Here is an 8,969-nt window from a genome sequence, read left to right as displayed (position 1 = left end):
CATGCACATGGGAAAAAAAACACATTACACTTAAGACTCAGAGCTGTTTGCTTTGGAAGGCTGTGTTTTCCCTTTGCAAACTGGGTGAAATAAAGGTGCTGTCTCTCCAACTCCCCTCCCTCCTACCTCCCGAACTTCAACTCCAGGAAGTTTCCCGTGATCTCCAACAGCTGCTCCTTTCCAATTCCTAAAGGTTTATGTCGTCGCTCGGTATTTATCTTGGACGCTCGTCTGGGTTGAGCTTATTATCATATTGCTTTGCCACTGCAGAATTTATTGAATAAAAGGGAGCAGCTGCGGGCCGTGAGCTATGAGTGGTAAGTCCAGAGTTTCAGAGTCTCATGAATTAGGGCACCAGACGCATCAGTAAGATAACCCTCTAGCTCTTGGGATGAGATTTCTCTCTTTGGAATGCAGCTTCTGCCGAGGTAACAATTCAGATTAAATTAGTTCAGAGCACAAGAAGGCAATTTTCATTTGTAAAGGGATTGAGGGTTTGTTTGGTTTTTTTTCCTGCTTTTTCTTTTTAAGCTAGACCACCAATCTAAGCACAAAGATAAATTGCAATGGGATTTCGTTTTTAAATGGCTTTAAGTAATACAAATAATGATATGAAAGGAAAGCTGTTGGGATGTTGCTGAGTAACATCTGACAATGGCATTTTAATAAGTGTAGGTAATAAATTTAAGGTTTTAATTTGCAATGCTGGTATTTTAACTGCTTTAACGAAATATACCAGTGTGAACTGCTGAGGCCTATTAGGACCCTTCCTCCAGGAAGATTCAGGGAGATATTGATGTATCAGGCCCTAGGGTGATATCTAGCGCTGCACAGAAGTGAACCACAAAGGAAATAGTCTTTGGTTTAGAATAATTTACATTCCTAATGCATGTTAATCTGCGAAATGTTTGGCTGAATGCTTCGTACTGGGGAAACTCCTATTCATGCTGTAAAACATCACATGCCTTTCATGGCAATGAACTACTCAGATTTAATGAATTTTTCTTTAAATGTGGAGTTAATGTCCTATTTTAGAATTACGTTTGAACAGTGAGTCTTTGAGTGAGGGATTATTCACTTAAATATTCTATGGAGCCCTTCATAGACATCAGGAAAACGGTGATAAAATGTCAGTTCCTCATTTCCATTTGCTTAAAAAGTACAATTATTAAAAATAAGCAGTATGGAGAGTCTAACACGTTGATACAATTCATACTTTTCTGTGGCTCGGGTGACTTGTGAAGGAAATCATGCGGTCTCTGGTTGCCACCTGCTTCTTTGGTCATAGATTAATAACATTTGACCAAGCATGAAGGCATGCTGAGGCCATCTGCCGTCACACATAGCAGGATGGGTTTCCGCTTCTTCTGACTACACGGCTCCACTCTCAGACGATAGTCGTCCTGTTGGGCTGCATGACCCAGTTATTTTGACGACAAGAATTCAGTACTCATCTCAATCAAACCAGAACTACTTAATCTGCTTGGTAGTGGTTAAAGTATTAGGCCACCTGTATAATTTCAATGATAATTATGAGCTCTCTTCTCTGTTTATGTAGTAATGGATGTCAAATAAGACCTTTGCGTTCGTCTCTGTGCTTTGATGTGGTGCACAAAGCTAAGAAAAATAGACACTAAGAACCTTTCCATGTTAAAATGAATTGGATCCTCGTTCCTCCTCCTTCCTCATCTCCCACTCCCTTCACCATATAATCTCCACCACCTTCACCACCATGGTCATCATAATTGTGATCACTGCTGTCTTCAAGATCTCTTTATGCTCTGTCTTTTGATGCCAAGGAGCCAAGAGCTGATTATTTGGATGATAGAGAAGGATGGGGTTATAGAGAAGGATGCTCTGCTGGTCTGGTAGCCATATGGTAAAAGTTCTCATAAGTCAGTGACCCAACCTTCTCCTTACCTTTCTCCTTCAGGATATAGCGTGGTCTCCAGTGCCATCATTATTTAGCATTCCAAAGGAAGCCTACCCAATAGCCAGAAAGTTGGGGGGGGGGAGCGGGTACAATAGAAATGACATTAGCCCAAGGACTAAAAGGACTTATTCTTGTTCTAAGTATAACTAGCTGGGCCACCTAGGGAAAGCCATTTGATCTCACAAAGCATTTGAGTTTTTTTTTTTTTTTTCACTAGAAAAAATTAGGGGACTAGAATTGATGGTCTTAAAATTATGTTATAAAATTTCACAGTGGTGTTCCTAGGACTACTGGTCAGACCTCACACCTCCCTTCCTTCTTCATCCTACCTGGAATGAGACTGATTACCTGGCAGCCAAAACTGCTACCTTGTGACCATGAGGATGAAGGCCTGTACATTAAGATTTGGGGATCTGGGCCCCTGATGACATCACTCAGGTGCCATTCCAGCCCTAGACTGCTTTTTCTCAACTTCTGGTTGTGTGAAACAGTACACTCTTATATAGTGAGGCTACTTTTAGTTGGTTTTCTGTTGCAAAGAGCTGAATGCAGTTTTAACGAATGCAGCCTTATACTAGTACCGCTCATCAGGCAGTTCTGAGGTCAATAATCTAATCATACTTGGCATTCAGTCAGTATTTTGTAAACATCTCCAGTATAAACTGTTTCTATCAGATACTTGAAGGTTTTTTATTTCTTTAATGGCAGAGTTTTTAGCACCCCTGCAGATAAAATTGCTTTAGTGGTCTTTTATAATATAAATGTCTTGTTTTTAGATGACAAATCTGAGCACAATATTTATAATCCACCCCTTCCTTATATATTCATAACAGAGAAAAGATGATTCCATAAATCAAAATGGGAAATACTAAACCAGAGAAACTACTCCATCATTGACAACTAGTATAGTTAATCATGGTGAGTTTTTAGACTAAAAGAGGAGGTTGTTCTCTTATGCCCTAAAGTAATTAACCTAGCCTCTTTGCTAATGTTTAGATAAACAGACATTCATTTCTTTTTGCCTTTAATAAATCAAATACAGTTATTTCCTGCAAAACTGAGTGACTAGCAATTTTAACTGAAATAAAACTTGGATTTGAATTAAATTTCAAAAGTGAAATTGATTTAATAAGTAAATGTGTATCTTTAAAAATTTTGATTAAAATATTCTAGTCTTCTATATATTCACATTTTGATAAATGTCAGTGGATTGCTAAAATAAATTGAAATGCAACTGTAGTCTTCAAACAAACACAAAAATCCTTTGGAATAAGATTCTGGCTGAAACTTGAAAATGTTGAAGACATATTTGGTTGAAAGATGTAGTGGAAACATGTTACCTAGGTTACATGAATTTATGATCAAAAATATAAAATGGATCTTTTAAAAGCATAGAATCCATCCTCCTCCAATTTAAATTTATCTGAAGTCAGTTGTCAATTTGATGACTCCTGCTTTATAACATCACTTATATTTTTGATATCAAAAGGAAAACATATTTTCAAGAAAGTTAGTATCTCTATTCCGTAAAGGTACAATGGTTTATTTATAACATGCCATTTTTATCATAGGTCACCAGAGAGAGAAATCAGGCTTTTTTTTTTGAAAGAGTTCAGAATGGAAATAGAAACAGTTTGGATTTTTTTTACTAACATGTTAAATTCCTATAAAATAGTTTACATTCATGTAACAAGATATAGTATAGACTAGTGACAGGGATGTAGCCTTTGAAACCTAACAGGCTTGCATGGAATCCTTGTTCTCCCAATCCACCTGTGGCAGACACGTGTTTGGCTCACCCAACTGCCTTTCCCAGCTTCCTTTCCTCTCCCCAACTTCCCACAGAGCAGCTGAGAAAGTAAGGTTCCAGCTTCCCCAGACTCTCTTCCAAAGAAGTTGTATGTCCCAATTCTGTCCACTAAGCTGTAAGGGGAAGGCTCCAGGGCATTGATAGGAAATGTTTTCCTAAAAAAGACAGAACAACATGAGGAGAAAGTCATTTTCTTTTTTGCCAGCAGCCCAACTTCTTCCTGTATTGCATCTGTAAATGGATAAAATGGTTGTAGTTATCTTCTGACCAAGAAGCAGAGAACAAGAAGATGCCAGGACTCCGACTTGCACCCCTATCTGGTTGAATCACTGACCCAATCCTGGGGTTATCAGCTTTCTGATTCCTTATAATGTGATAAAAAAAAAAAAACTTCCATTGCTTGTAGCCAAAAGCATTCCTTACTGATGTACAACATTTATTATGATGGGCAAACATGTTAACTTTTCTGAGCTTCACTTTCCTTTTATGTAAAATGGGACTAACAGTACTTAACTCAGTTTATGATTGTTGTTCTGTAACGATTCATCGAATAATGTATTTTAACAGACTAACACACGAGAGCAGCTCACTAATAAATACCTCTTTAGTTATGCTATTGGAGCTAGTGTTGGTTTAACCAACTTGTAGAAGAGAGAGTTTAATAAAGACCTTCTAGTTTGCCAAAACTATACGTTCAAAGTTTTAACTTCTTCCTTCTCATTATTTAATTCTTCCAGCAAATCTACAAGGAAGCTATGATTTTCCATTTACAGATGAGGAAACTGAGGCTTAGAAATACTCTTCCAAGGTCACCCAGTTTGAATGTGTCAGAGCTGGTGTTTGTGCCCTAAAGATCACCCTACATGCCTTGGAGGATAAGAGAACCCTGAACTGGGACCGTGAGAAGGCATCAAATTAGAGAAACAGTGGATTTAAAAACTCAGCCAGAGAGGCCCAAGGTGAGTGCCAAAGAGATGCTGAGAGTCCTGGAATGTATACATACATTATCTAAGGCTACCAGTGGGAGGTGAAGGGGAGGACTTGGGCAGCAATTGGGATGGAGTGCAAGAGCTATAGCTGAGAAATAGGAGCTGAGAATCAAGGTCCAGAAAAGCAGATAAGCCTGGTGGCTGACTCACATGCCTTCATGAGCCCAGATGGTAACATGAATGTGTGAGTCTGGTAGAAGCAAGACAAAAATGGATGGTGGGGACTAGGTACTGGAGAGGGGGTACATGACTCAACTCAAATCACTTAAACTGTTTTAAAATACTGTGCTGACCCAGTAAGACACATCCTTGGAAAATATTTTCTTGCTGGCCACTGGTTTGCCACCTGGAAAGTAATATAGCAGAAAATAGAAATCCAGGTTGTAAATGACTTCAAGGCCCAAGCTATTTTCCTTACCACATATTGTTTGATATTCATTTATTCCTTCCTTCATTCATTGGTTTTACCAATCAACAATATCATTTAGTGTCTTTGGACCATGTACTGTGGTCCAGAGGTGCTGGAGAGGAACAAGACATCGTCCCTGTACTTAATAGAAAGAGCATCATATTTATACACTGTAATGGTCCAGGAGAGGCCTCAGAATAGTTCTTTTAGAGAGTGCATTGGAGCTAAAAGGACACAGCAACTGAATCTGCTGCGAGTGATCATGGGAGGCTGCTCAGAGGAAGGGAGACTTTACTGAGTCTATATGAATAAGTAGAATTTTGCTTTGCTGTACATTGTGCCTAAGATGAGGGCAGTAGTTGGAGTGAGGAAGATTAAGAAGAAACTCTGCTTTAGTAAATAGATGAGAATAATATTATTTTATATATCCAAGTTTCCGGTTTAAGTAATTCACATCAAACATAGGGAACAATATATGCAAGGGTCAAGAGACATGAGAATGGGGAAAGGAGTGTTGCTTTTCAAGGTACACGGCCTTGAAGGCGGGCCAGATAATAAAGGGCTTTTATGACAGCAAGTTAAAGCGTTTGGATTTTATTCTGCAGGCATTTGAAGAACTTTAGTTAGGAAAATTCATGTGCAAATTAGCATTTGGAAGGCTAGCTCTTGACTCTTAGTGAAGGCTGGATGCAGAAGGAGCAAAGATTAAAGACAGGGAAACCATACAGAAGCTTCTTCCATAGCATGGGTGAAATATGATAAGGGATTGGACTGGGATATGGGAAAGAATGGGACTGATGTGAAAAATAGGGAAGTACAGTGATGGGCTACGCTTACTGTTCAGAAAAAGCAGAAAAGAGAGAGAAGTCTAGGGTGGGGCTGTCAGACTCTCCTGAGCCACAGAACTACCTGAAAAGACCCCTAGTAGTTTGAGCTGGGGCTTAATTTGCATTTCTAACACATTTCCAGGTGATGCTGCTGCTGCTGTTGCTGCTCCAGGTACCACACTTTGAGAAAGCCTGGTCGAGGTAACTTGTAGGACCCTGCCTTGGGTGAGTGATGGCTTAAATCTACTCTACCATGAACTTTAGAAGTTGAGACAAGTACCGAATCAGCAGCATATCTTATTAATGAGTTATAGATAAGTTGTACCAAAATAAGTGGTTAGATAGGAAGCTTATGATTTGTCAAGTCTGGTTCTAATACGGACTAATATCATATTATCATGGTTCTAATATCAAAAGGTCTTAAACATCACACAGTTTTATTTTCCATGAATGATTTGGTCATTGAGGCGGAGAGAGGTGGAGGGAACCTCATAATTAGGCTTCTATAATTAGGAATGTAGAACAATTTGGGGAGATGATTGAATGACATTTCTTTGTAGTTTTGATCATAAGAAGAACTGTAAACAAGCAAATTATAAAAGTATTGAAATAACAATTCATACTCTGTCGAAAATACTTTTTATAAGAAAATATAGGAAATGTTATTTTCTCACAAGAGCATCTTAGAAGTAAAGTTTGGCTGGGAGATAATAAATGATCCTATTATTTCCAGCCATTGAAAGTATATTTGGGTGTTTGATGTTGCAGCTGTGGTGGCGGCCTTCCACCAAAGACTGACTGAAATCAGAATCCTAGGGGATGGAAGTTCTGAAACTATATTAACAAATTTCCCAGGTGATTCACACTCACACTGAAGTTTGAGAACCGATAGCGTAAATATTCAGCTCACAGGGAAAGAGGTTTTCTTCTCTCAAGAGATATCCTTACACTAATGTTGTTGATCTTGCTTGTGTGCCTCCACCATTGTCTCTTTTCTCCCCTCCAGTTTTACTGAGATTTAATTGACATATAACGTGTAAATTTAAGGTGTACAATATATATATGCTACACATATATATTGTAAAATTATTACAGTATGGATAACAGCTCCATCAGCTCATGTAATTACCTTTGTGTGTGTGGTGAAAATATTTAAGATCTACTCTCTTGGCAACTTTCAAGTATATAATACAGTATTGTTAACATTGTCTCTAAACAAGCAATTGTGGTAGGTATTCATCTCAGTCTACAGACTCTGGAGCTTAAGAAAGTAACTCTTTTTTTCTCTCTCCATCCCTCCTCCCTCCCTCCCCTCCTTCCTTCCTTCCTTTCCACATCTTTGCTTCATTTTCCCTTGGTTGAAGCTTGGTTACTCTCAGTGTGGGGGGAGGGGGAGGGAAGTATAGATTGCATTTTAAGCAAATAGCACAAGTGTTACCCACCTCACTTTCACTCATGTCCAGTTGGCGAGAACTCAGCCATGTGGTGCCTCCTGAATGCAAGGGAGCTTGGGTAATTTTGTCCTGGCTGGGCAAACGCAAGCCCTACTAAACTCTCATAATTTGGAAGAAGGGCAGAATGGATTTTGGACGAATAACTAGCAAGATGCCACACTTCCTTCACATTTTTCTTTCCTCTTAAGTTTGTCCAGCTGCCTCTCTAGAGGTTTACCTGAAGATTTGACTTATATCAAGTATTCTTCTCAAAGCTTGAGCAATATCATTTCAAGGCTATTTCCTGAGGATTGAGGAGATGCTTGGTAAAGGACTTAACCTGTGTTCACTGCCAAGTTTAAGAAACATCTAGGCATGTGGGGGAACTGGTGAATGTCCTGACAGAGGTCTGTGTGTAGAGGGAAGGGCCTTCCCAGGGAGGTCTCATCCTAAAGCGAGAAGCCTGTCAAGGCCAGCTGGGCCTGCTGGCCAGGGCTTTCCCGTTGGAAGGGTACACCCAGCTAGTGCAGGGTGGTGATTATCCCCGAATCACTGACAGCATGTTTGGGCCCTTGAGAGGAAGAGCAATGTGTAACTAACACCCAAAAGAACTCTGTAACTATTTTGAACCCAAGACACATTCCTTTTGGGGACCATTCTAATCGTTTTTCACATGAGTGAGAGCACTGATTCCCTCCCGTTGTGCTATAATGAACACAAACTTTGATACCTGGCAGACCAGGAGCGCACCTGTGTGGGACTGTGGCGTCTGAGGGACCTCCAGGGAGGGGTCCTCTAGGTGGAGGCAACACAAGGCAGCCTGGGTGTTTGGTGAAACTGTTATTAGCATCGCAGTGAACATTATGCCTTGAAGATGCTGGTCCCAGCTGAGTACGGGGAGACGGCTATATCCCGATAAGCACAGCAGATGGTCTAAGGAGCAAAGCTGAGTGGATTAACAGCAGTGTCTGGGGGAGCAGCCTGGACAGTGGTGGGTAGGCTGGAGGTGAGCACATGTGAGACCCTGCCTGAGGATGCCCCAGACAGGGAGTTTACCGTGGGCCAGAGCTCTTGCATAAGTTGGCGAGAGCCAGAGTCAGAGCAATGTAGACTCCCTAAGGTAGAGACCTGTATGGCTTAGGCCAGGTGCAAAACGTTCCCTGTCACTGTTAAGAAAAGAACTTCTGCTCCATAAACTCTATAACTGAAAGCTCTGGAATTAAAAATTGAAAATACCTCATGATTTAAATTGTACTGGTTTGTACTAAAGAATACTTCCCAGACCTAATCACCATGCCTTAAACAATTTGAATTAGTACAGAAGGACCAACAGTTTAAGGTGAGACAGTCTGTGTAATATGATAACTAAACCTGGAGAAACATTAACAAATAATCTTCCGTCCTGTGGGCCCTCATAATACTTTGTATTTCTCCTGTAGTTTATTGCTTTCAGCCTTTTAAGTTATTTGGTTTATAAATTGTTAAAGCTGGAAGATACCTCTGAGAGTAATTATAGACAGGGACATGCATAACCAAGCTCAGAGAGAGAGGTTAAGTGACTTGATTAA

At 40.0% G+C, this 8,969-nt stretch overlaps 1 long non-coding RNA gene across 1 annotated transcript in view; it reads left to right on the top strand.

Moving 5' to 3' along the window:
• The first annotated feature begins 4,524 nt into the window (after window positions 1-4,524).
• The window catches only part of LOC114890158, a 75,839-nt gene continuing 71,394 nt past the window's right edge, over window positions 4,525-8,969 (top strand). Inside the window, exons 1-2 of the long non-coding RNA XR_003792257.1 lie at window positions 4,525-4,702; window positions 6,111-6,193. This is a non-coding gene — a long non-coding RNA (uncharacterized LOC114890158). The remainder of the gene's footprint in view (window positions 4,703-6,110; window positions 6,194-8,969) is intronic.

Source organism: Monodon monoceros, unplaced genomic scaffold, assembly GCF_005190385.1.
Source record: "Monodon monoceros isolate NGI ecotype Baffin Bay Population unplaced genomic scaffold, NGI_Narwhal_1 Super_Scaffold_11, whole genome shotgun sequence".
Lineage (NCBI taxonomy): Eukaryota > Metazoa > Chordata > Mammalia > Artiodactyla > Monodontidae > Monodon > Monodon monoceros.
The sequence above is the reverse complement of the archived record's forward strand: the minus strand, read 5'-3'. Positions and strand labels throughout refer to the sequence as shown.